The following is an 11,630-nucleotide window of genomic DNA, read 5'->3' as shown; positions in this document are numbered from 1 at the left end:
TTCTCGCACCGATGTTTACTGAAGCGTTTTTACTTGTACTGTGACAGTTTCCGCAACTAACCCTGTTAAAGTTACGTACTACACTTGACAGCACCTGAAATAAATTCCAGCAACATAGAAACTGGAACTGAACAGGGCGTGCAGCACCGTTAGTGTCAGGATTACACAACGTAGAGGATCCGATACTGAGCACTTAGACTTTAGGCTCCCTAATAGTCTTAAAAGAGTAATTAGTTATTTTACTCTATTCCACAATTGTCAGTCTCAAAGCACGTATTGCAGCGACATATAAAATATTGTCACATTCTCTCGAAGAGATCAGCTACACGTTGTAAAATGTGACAGCCGACTGGGTGTCTGCCAATCTCACTGCACCTTCCTGGCGTGCACTTCACGGGATAAGTTATTGCTGGCTGTTGACAAATATCCCACATAACCCGACGTTTACCCCTCAAACAACTCCATGACGAGAATACTGGCAGCTCTCTGTGGTTTGTGCGATTCGGGTTCATATTCCTGTCGACTAGCATGAGGCTTCCTGGTAAGTGCTAAGATTTCCATCTGTCACGTAACACTTCCTTCACCTCTGGTAAGGTTTGTTAATGTGAAAGATACCGAGTTGCACCGTTCTTTGTAGTCCACCTTGAACTCCAGGCCCCACAACTGGTTGGATAATGCATGTAAAAAAGAGCGGAGAAAGGCAAGGGCATACTACTTGGAATTACACCAGTGAAGTACTGATGCTTTTTGAATAACCTTCCACTTTACCTGAGGCGCTGTTGAGAAGACTTTTTTCTGTACGTTCGTTCGGATTTCCTTCGTTCGATTCCTGCTGGCCATACGTTAAAACGAATAATGCTTTTCGATGGGTAGTAAAGAACTTAAACTGGAAAGCAACGTCTCGGTCACACCTGAAACGATTTTGTATTGTTTTGCAACGTGGTGCTGCCAACGTAAATGTGGCAGACACTTGTTATTTTGTGAAACACACCCCTCACACGTATTTCTTAATCAAGACCACGAACTACCTAAAAGATGTATTTCCGAGCATTGGCTCCGTATCTCTAAATACTGTTTTTAGTATCTTTTACAGTGTGATTCTGTTATTTGTTTTACAAACAGCGACCCCCAACAACAGATTCTCAAATCCAGTGTCCCCGCGGATATATTTATATTGTGAAGCATGGTTGTTCGGGACTGTAGGTTCAAGCATCAATTTTTTCATTGAGATGATCTTGACTTTATGAGTAACAAACGAAACCTTTTAGCAATGTTTGTTTATTGCTGTTCAGTTCAGTTAGGCCAACGAAACTGAGTTTTTTGTTTCATTAAATATGTTGGCAATACCGACAAAGTCAGCATTCCCCAAAAGCGCCCACACGTCCGCCCACCATCAACTGAGACTAAGTTTTCGATTTTATTAAATATATTTGCAATACTAACAAACTCAACATCCTCGAAAACCGTCCACACATTCGCTCACCTTCAACTGAGGGAGCGTGTTTTAGTCTGGTGGCTTACAACGTCATTCCGATGGCGTCAAATAACAATTAAGACGTGTTTTAAGTATCACATTAAGTTATGTATAATTTTAAGCGATGTTGATCTACAGTCATATGGGTACAAACTAAATTACACCTGGAGTCCCTCATAAGCTGCTGGTTCTGTTCGCGTAGAAATCGCGTTGATAACAAATTGACTGAACCGGAAAAAAGACCAAAATAGTAAAATAAACAAAACAGAACGCTACTGTGATGAACACAGAACCATTCCGTTTGATAAGGAGATTACCAAACTGAAACAGGATTTTTGTTGACAAAGTATTACGCGAGTTTTAGATATATCTTTATCGACGTTTTAATTAATTACTAGTGATTAAAGTTCTAGGCGCTTCAGTCTGGAACCGCGCGACCGCTACGGTCGCAGTTTCGAATGCTGCCTCGGGCATGGGTGTGTGTGATGTCCTTAGGTTCGTTAGGTTTAAGTAGTTCTAAGTTCTAGGAGAATGATGACCTCAGAAGTTAAATCCCATAGTGCTCAGAGCCATCAAGTAATTAAAAATAACGTTTGAAGTAAAACTAGTTGTCAGAACCGAGATATTTCGACGTAGTGCTTCGACTGAAACACCTTTATTGTGTCAAAAAAAATTTGTAAAAAAAATGTCAAAATTAAAAGAAGCAGTCTTCTCTCATCAGGTTTCGCAGAATTAGTTGATGGAAATATACGTGGCAAAATTTGAGCATAATTTCTAAAAGTACAAAATACAAAAACCCGAACCACACGAAGAAATCTGACGAAGCAAAAGAAGTAAACAGGAATGCATAATTTCGAGCATTTTTCCGTATTGACCGAAAGCATCTAATGTTACTTCACAACCAACTTTTAATACATTGAATCTTAAGTTATAGTTTACAGATGAGTTTTGGTCTGAATTAAGCTATTTGCAATAGTTCTAGCAGTAGCAATAGATGTCAGATTTATGAAAATAGTGCCGAGTTCAACAAAATTACGTTTCAGCCATTTGTATAACTGGGGCACCGGGTATATTTTCCACCGTATATTGTATAGTGGCTTTCAGAGCACCTCAGTTAATCTAGAGATACATGTCAATTAATGAACGGTGATAGATCTAGTAACTTTAGGTAAGAGTATTTGTATGACTTCTAGATCTAGTTTAACAGATTTAGTTGTTAGCTACACAAAATGGGTTTCAAACATTGAATAATATAGTACCTGGTAATCTGCCGTGTTACTGATACTTGTTGTTTTGATAAGAAGAAGAGATCTGTGCTTCTCACGATCAAGCAAACGAGACGTGCAGAGTAGGATGACTGCAACAACAGTGTCTCGATACTAAAACTGAAGTGAACGCCTAGATGTACGTACGAGAAATCAACGGGCGTTTCATTGTCCCACGTTAGTAAAACTACAGTTTTATCTGTTCACAAAAAATCTCTATTTCTATGTGCCACACAATACCTAAAAAAACAAATGAATTTTCTTGTTCTGACCATGCTTCGAAGATCTGCATGACAGTTTCGATGTGATCTTGTAGAGCAAACGAAACGTCTAACTATCATACAATGAAGAAATCTCATTTCTTTATCGAATTCAACACCGAACAGTGTGCTTGTAGGATATATCGGTTGGCAGTGTACAAAATTAGAAATCTGAGGGGCAGAGAAGACAGTGCTTCCTATTCTAGGTTTTAGCTGGCCAGATAGAACTATCGTGCGTGCTCGGTCCCTATTTCGTGATCCGCGTCAGCTGCTCGCCAACTCACACAATTTTCTGCCTCGTCTATGAGTATACCTCGTTATTAGAGGCCGTTACGAGGTCTGTGCACAGGCCGAACAACACGAAGAAAGGGGTAATTCTTGTTAAACTTACAGAGTTAATACTTTAGCGAACCTCGGCTACGTGATTGCCTGTGACCACCGTATTTCAGTCAGAGAGTCCACATAAGTTCCCGGATGATCGCTCAATCAGTATGAAACTTTGAGAAGCAAAACTGACTTGTGTCTTACTTTGGATACCACGCCATAAATCCCTGCTCTCTGGCCCTAATGATAGAGCATAGCACTCTCCTGTTTTCTATTATTACTTCCTACTGCATCAATATTGCGAACTAAGTCGTATTAAATTTATATCCCCTTCCAGAAACATCCGTAGCGCACGCAGAGACAGTTAGTTGCCAATTACTTCTGTTCGTTGTTTTACATGCGTCATCGTGGCAGTTTATTTATTATTACTATTCATATCTGAGCCCTCCTGCTCCATGTCACTTCCCTTCTCTCAGAGTGGGCTCTTTTCGTATCCTCCGGGCTTGCTAGGTATTTCTATCGGGCCATATGTGCTGCCACGAGTTATTTCCTTTCGCTTATTTCCTGCTGTCTTAATCTTACTTCTTCCAGGTCTTCTTTCACCATTTTATTGCCTCAGTTTTAAATGTGCTACGAGTGTCGTAGAGCTCCATAACTTTACTGGTTAAATTGGTCGGTGCCATTCTTTTAATGCATCCGTAGTTTTTTAATATCAGAGTGAACTTAGCTGCGCTTTTGAATTTCCTTACTTGCACTTAGTCTAAGATTCTGCACTTAACATCTGTTTGTACCTGAGAAACATTTGTTGATTTGCATATGAGAAATCTAGGTGTTTCTGGATTTCCCGTTATGTAATGGGGACCGAGCACATATTACTTTACGTGTCAACTCATACTCGAAAGCGTACGTTTACACTCTGTAGTATCAAAAATATTCTGTATTCTGCACTCTGGTGTTTGGTGTTTGCAGGGTGAAACAGGAATTGTAGATCAGTGAGAGTTTGGTAAATATAGAATTTGTAACCAGCACACTAATGACGTAACAATTGGCTGTTGTAGGTGAAACGAGGTGTGAACCCTAACACCGAATGTACAGTTTGACACGTAAATGCCGGACTTTTGGTTTTACCACTTGAACTACATTACTTAATTATAGGTATGATAGAACAAGGGTCCGTATAAACTGTGATACCTTTCAGACACAGCTGACACTGAAAAGTGCAATACATTGTTTTACATGTTTCATCTTGTATCAAAATTACCCTTACTTGATCACCACTGTCAAACTTCAAAATGTTAATTTAGATTTGGGAACACCAAGTATACAATAGCGACAAACGTTTAAGTTCAGTAACGGCAAACATACGGGATAAGTAGAAATTAAGAAATAATAAGAGGCAATAGGAAGTACTATTCCGGAAGGAAAGCGTCGTACAATTACATGCCCCATTATACATCGTTTCCGACATACAAATGTTTCAAAGTGTCTGTAACGCTAACGGTGTAGGTATCAGTAAACTAACAGTTTAATGTATTTTTTATGTCTTTCCCAACCTACAAACATCAACGATTTTCTGCCTCACACCATTTGTCTATTGCTTGAAGAAAGTAACAGGACTGTCGCACAGACTTTCTCCAGAACAGATGCTCTAAATTTATCCAACAGGCTTACGCGAGAACATGATCGCCTTTCTTCCATAGATTCCCCTTCAAGTTCCAGGAGCATCTCCGGTACGCTTTCAGACGAGCTGCAGTGAAATGCTACCCTCAGAGCAACGTATCTCTGAATTCTTCCTGTGTCTTGGCATGCCTGCTACACCAAACGATGGTCCAGTATTCTAGGCCTGGCCGCTCTAGCATCTTGTGGACGGCTTTCTTTGCAGTGGCATCCCAGTTTCCCAGAGCGTTTTAATCAAATTTAACACTTGCGTTTCCCTTCTCTTCTACTGAGTTCAGATTTCATACTACTTCTTCGTTTTACCCATAAATATTATCCGATATGACGTGCTCAAGACGTTTACCTCTAATCTGATAGTACTGCGTCCTCTCTTTTCAAAAAATGGTTCAAATGGCTCTACGCACTGTGGGACTTAACATCTGAAGTCATCAGTCCCCTATACTTAGAACTACTTAAACCTAACTAACCTAAGGACGTCACACACATCATGCCCGAGGCAGGATTCGAACCTGCGACCGTAGCAGCAGCACGGTTCCGGACTGAAGCGCCTAGAACCGCTCGGCCACAGCCGCCGGCTTCCTCCTTTTTATTATGGGAATCATATAACATTCACCGCTATTCAAAAATAACTGCCATTGACCCCAGCAACACAACACGTTTTACATAACGCGCAACACCAAGGGCAGGGGGGGGGGAATTACTTTTTTGACCACCATAAAAAAAATTAAAAATAAATTTATTGGTTGTTGTTGGCTTATACTAACAAAATACTTCTTAGAAGTACTGATGTGTTAGTTGGTCCAGGATATGAACACATCTTTCAGCACACACGTAGCTCTATCAGTAAACTTTCAATAGCGTGCACTTTATGCTCACCCTAAAAAAATTTAAAATGCAAAGTTCGATAACTGTTGTTGACTTTTCTCGCAACATGCTTCTGAGAGATATTTGGAAGTGTAAGTAAGGTTCTGAACTAGAAAATATTGAATATGGCATATATATTTGGGAAAGACTCGGATTTTTGGGTTAAGTTTAACTAAAAAACTTATCGAATCTGGTAGAAGAATTCGTTAAAAACAATAAATATTTTTCCCAAATTTTAGAAGATAAAGTAACTGAGTAGACTGAAAATAGTTTCTAAACTCAGGGCATGAAGTTACACCCTACCTCCCCACCACCCCTCGCCACACCTGGTTAATTACTGCCAAATGGAAATATGGCTGAAGCCTTTGTGTATGTTTTATGATCATCTAACAACGAAATTTTCCTGTTGACATCTCCGTCATCAGCAGAAAATCTGCTAGTGCTGCTGATCCTACGTCATAAAGCAGTTATATTCGTTGGAAACATTGCACGCGCTACGATTCCTTGGGCAAACTTGATAACACTTTCGTCCAGAGTAAAATATTGAGCTCTGTTAGTCAAAATTTCTTAAGAACCGTCACGTATTTGTGAAAATAACCCTTCTAATAGATTTTTTATTATTAGTGAACGACATCATATGTGCATAAAGCAGTCTTAACGATGTAAATTGACAGTAAACCAGACGAAGTGATCTTTTCATAATTTATAACCAGCTGTCTTGTTCTCCTCCGTGTAATTTCTTATATCTTTACCTCGAAAGGCATTGACAGCAGAGCATGTGTTTTACGCAATTTTCTATTCAGAGGTGTCTATAATATCACGACCGAAGATCTGCTAGTTTTCTCTTGAAACGGAGTGTATATGCAATAACTTCACAGTCGTAAATTCAAGCAAGGGAAAGAAGGAAACGTCGAGAGGAAACATTTCAAATTTGTTTTGAAACTTAATTTTTCAATCAGTTAATTATTTGAATTCCTTGGGCCTCGAATAACGCGGCTAACATTGCTTTCATCACACGGAACTTTAAACGACATCCGTATCATTACTTCAATTCATTATATACCACACTTCCACGTTGTGAGCTGTGGTAGAACAAAAAATTTATGCTTTCTGAACTCTAACAGTCTATAACGTTCTGACGCTGATACAGTGCAAGGTCGGCTGTGAACTCCACATTATCAAGTTTGGTACACAAAAATAACGCATGAGCTACGGAGATTTTCCACACACTTAATTTACGCTCCTTACGTCATGAAGTTATGCCATTTCGAATCAAATGAGTACATTAAATTTCTGATATTAATATGAAATTTATTTTATTTTTAAAATATTTAAGTATCCTGACAAGACAAGAAGTTCAGGCCCTCCGTTACGTAAGAACAGGAACTACGCTTATGAGACTTTACAAATCTAGTAGTCCAAGCTTCTCAGCTTTATATGTTTTGCTTTACGGTTAAAAATTCTTACTGGTAAAATTAACAAATGAGACAATATTTAAATTTACACCTGTGACAATAATAAACAATGTCGATAATTTAGAACAGTCTGTACTTCTCAATCGGCCTACTACGACTTGAACCTGAGGAATAATGCCGGGGGTGGTGGCCGAGCGGTTCTAGGCGCTACAGTCTGGAACCGCGCGACCGCTACGGTCGCAGGTTCGAATCCTGCCTCGGGCATGGATGTGTGTGATGTCCTTATGTTAGTTAGGTTTAAGTAGTTCTAAGTTCTAGGGGACTCATGACCTCAGCAGTTAAGTCCCATAGTGCTCAGAGCCATTTGAACCATTTGAGGAATAATGACTGGGTAAATAAGGTTGAAATGACTGTAATAGTGATTTACAAGAAAGAGAGATTCGTCTAAAGAATCAGCAACACAGAAAAAACGTTTTGTGAGGCACTACGTACAGATTTTGCACTCACTTGATACATAATTCTTATCTTTCGGCGAAGATGGCCCGAGGATGGCCAGAGTGTGATCGAAATCAATTTTTAAAAATGAATATAAGTACAGCTGTGCATTGCATAATTCAGTTCTTATCAATTAGTACTATACTGAGAGCCGGAATTACGCGTTATTCCAGAGTAAATAATTCCAGTGTCAAGATTTTTGTACAGATGAATATTTTGATGTACTTTACTGCTGGAATAATGCGCCATCATCCTCCAAGTCGACTGCGTTATTGGGAATCAAAGAAGGTCCTATAACTGACACCAGAACGCTGATGTACAAATGATATTACAAGACAGATAGGCCCCGTAGAAACCGATAAAGCTTTGTTATGCTGATTCTTGGTGAGCAAAGTGTATAATTGCAATTCGCAGTCGAATTAAAAGTAAAATACGGCAAAGCGTGTTTGTACAGGTCACAAATACAACAGACAACGCGAAATTTGTATTGCTGAAACACCAAACCCTTCCCGTCATAGTCTGTGACTCCAGAGGACACTGCTTCGAGACCATGCCTGTTTCACAAAAAGCACCAAATGCTGCTATAATGTGTATCTATCTACGGACAGGACAACCTGTTTCGGTCAAGCGTTATCATCTTCAAGTAACGCATTAACGTTACATCAGGTTAAATGAAGATTCATTGGTGTCAAATACAGTTGCAGCGCCTGACACTTATACAAACTTCCATTAGCTTTCAAATTTTTACAGCAGTCATTAAGTACACAAATCAACACTCCATCGCAATATTCAGCTTACGTCTGACCAAATTAGTATCATAAACTGTTTCAGCACGACACGACGTGAAAGACACACCCCGATTTCATAAAGTGTTGGAGAATTGATATCAGCTATCGTGGGGGATCCATTAAGAGGTTGCAACAATGGAAAATTGTACTGAAATGCAGGAGGATCTGCAGCGAATTGACGCATGGTGCACGGAGTGGCAATTGAATCTCAATGTAGACAAGTGTAATGTGATGCGAATACATAGAAAGATAGGTCCCTTATCATTTAGCTACAAAATAGCAGGTCAGCAACTGGAAGTAGTTAATTCCATAAATTATCTGAGAGTACTCATTAGGAGTGATTTAAAATGGAATGATCATATAAAGTTGATCGTCGGTAAAGCAGATGCCAGACTGAGATTCATTGGAAGAATCTTAAGGAAATGCAATCCGACAACAAAGGAAGTAGGTTACAGTACGCTTGTTCGCCCAATGCTTGAATACTGCTCAGCAGTGTGGAATCCGCACCAGGTAGGGTTGATAGAAGAGATAGAGAAGATCCAACGGAGAGCAGCGCGCTTCGTTACAGGATCATTTAGTAATTGCGAAAGAGTTACGGAGATGATTGATAAACTCCAGTGGAAGACTCTGCAGGAGAGACGCTCAGTAGCTCGGTACGGGCTTTTGTTAAAGTTTCGAGAACAGACCTTCACCGAAGAGTCAAGCAGTATATTGCTCCCTCCTACGTATATCTCGCGAAGAGACCACGAGGATAAAATCAGAGAGATTAGAGCCCACACAGAAGCATACCGACAATCCTTCTTTCCACGTACAATACGAGACTGGAATAGAAGGGAGAACCGATAGAGGTACTCAGGGTACCCTCCGCCACACACCGTCAGGTGGCTTGCGGAGTATGGATGTAGATGTAGATGTAGAAGATATTTCGTTGCGCATTAAGCGAAAATTTGCTGGTTTTCTTCTATCTCTCTTTACTGGGAAAATGACTTGAATTCACCATCACCACCTACAGAGAAAATTATGCTGACTCTTTTTTTGGGCAGAAACAGTTTTAAACATTAAGGAATAGGTGCCAACATGAAGAAACCAACAAGCTATGAGGGAGTGCTGAAAATTAAATTTTTTATTAAAACAAACATTAGTAGCATTCTACATCTTTACTCTTCACGTCTATATATTAGCAGCCCTCTGCCGCTAGAGGGATTCAAAATGTAGCACATAACTTGGCGGTGTGTAACGTAACTATGGCGGTGCGTGACAAAAAGCGCGCTGTGATGGAGTATCTAATTCGAAGAGATCGTCCACATATGGAGCATCCTCTCCTTCAGCATCACAATGCGAGACGATACACGAACGCTGCGACATCTGCAACAATCCGACGCCTTGTGTTCACAGTCATTCTCCATGCAGTCCCGACTTTTCCCATCAACTTTTCATCTGTTTCCAAAAAGTAATGAACACTTTCGTGGACTTCTCTTTGATAGTGATGAAGCGGTGAGGTCGTGGTTCCGTCAAAAAAATGAAACCTGCTACAGTGACGATATAAGAAACTGGTCTCTCGTTGTCAGAAATGTCTACGTTGCCACGGTGACTATATCGAGAAATAAATCTGTAGACATTAAGAATCAAGATGTACGTTTTCAAGCAAAAAATTCGGAGGCATTACATTTCTGCTCACCTTCTTATATGCCGGGAGAAATTCAATTTTCACATTATATACTTCTACGGGGCGGAAATGTATCGTTGCTTGTGAGTCGGATACTCTACCTCGACGCTTTCTGATCACTCACACGGATGACGCGGCTTTATCCGTGGTATGTAATGGTTAAAATTTTGCACGGACGCCCAAACATTTTACGGGATGTTTATTTTATAATGCTGCAGAGGACGTCAGAATTTAAGCATGTCGTGTGTTGTGTGGGGCACATCCACGCAAGAGCATATAACAGTAACTAAGGCTGCTGGTTTACGTTAATTAATAGTACATTCGGATATTGTTATTTTATCCGCAGACAAAGTCAACGACAGATGTACTGAGCATAAGCGACACACACGCTAGCGTTGCACAATCGAGCAAATCTATTACTGCAGAACATTGCCTTGGCAGCGGTCATTCTATGGAATATAACAATACGGAGATTCCGGCAAACACTTTCAGTTATAGGGATAGTGTCACTGAGGAACAGTTGAAATCAAATTGAGTAGTGATTTTATGAACGGATATGGAGGTGTTTTCTAAAATTCAGTGTGGTATCATACTCCCTCCCTTGTCAAAAACAGAACGACGAAGTTAATTCAACCTTGCCTGTTGGTTATTAATTTTCACCTTTGGTACCTTCTGCCATAGGTTACTTTTGATTGTGTTCCGAAAATGCTCTGCATTCAGAGTTTTTAAATTTCCTAGCACAGAGCTTCCTTGCATTGTTTGTGCCTCGAAAACGACAGGGTGTGAACCTGTCGAAACGACTGGAGAAACTCATGTTTCATCTCTTTTGACAAGTACATCATGTGCACATGCCATTCTAGTATCTGAGCTTCTTAATTGTAAAAATACATCAACGGCAAATGTGCACGATGTATCGTGAAGAAGGTATAAGCTACTAAACTATTACCAATATTGCCATCTCTAACATGCATCCCAACAAATGAATATTCTTGTAGGCTGCTAACATGATAACTGAGGCAGATGGTGTGAAAATACATTTACAGGTCGCATTTTCTATACTATTGTCACAGATCGTACATTCGCGAGTAAACAGTTCTAAACATAGTATCCTATTATCACTTTTAACTTTGTTGACATAATACAGAAATTTACGAGGATATAACGATACAGTCAAATGTACAAGGGACGGGACAGGAAATTAGTTTATAATCGTGTGGTGTAATAGTAATAATTTTAAGTATAATTTTATATGCGTATACACTGTAAGAGAGCCACATCAGAAATCACATCAACAAAACTGCTAGTAAATGAAATATCCAAATAAATAAACTTAAAACAAAGCTACAGTTACAATTATTTCTTTAAGTTATCGTTAAACTTTATTCGGGTGTTTGTCTACCTA

Source organism: Schistocerca gregaria, chromosome X, assembly GCF_023897955.1.
Source record: "Schistocerca gregaria isolate iqSchGreg1 chromosome X, iqSchGreg1.2, whole genome shotgun sequence".
NCBI classification, from domain to species: Eukaryota; Metazoa; Arthropoda; class Insecta; order Orthoptera; family Acrididae; genus Schistocerca; species Schistocerca gregaria.
This window is presented reverse-complemented; position numbering follows the sequence as displayed.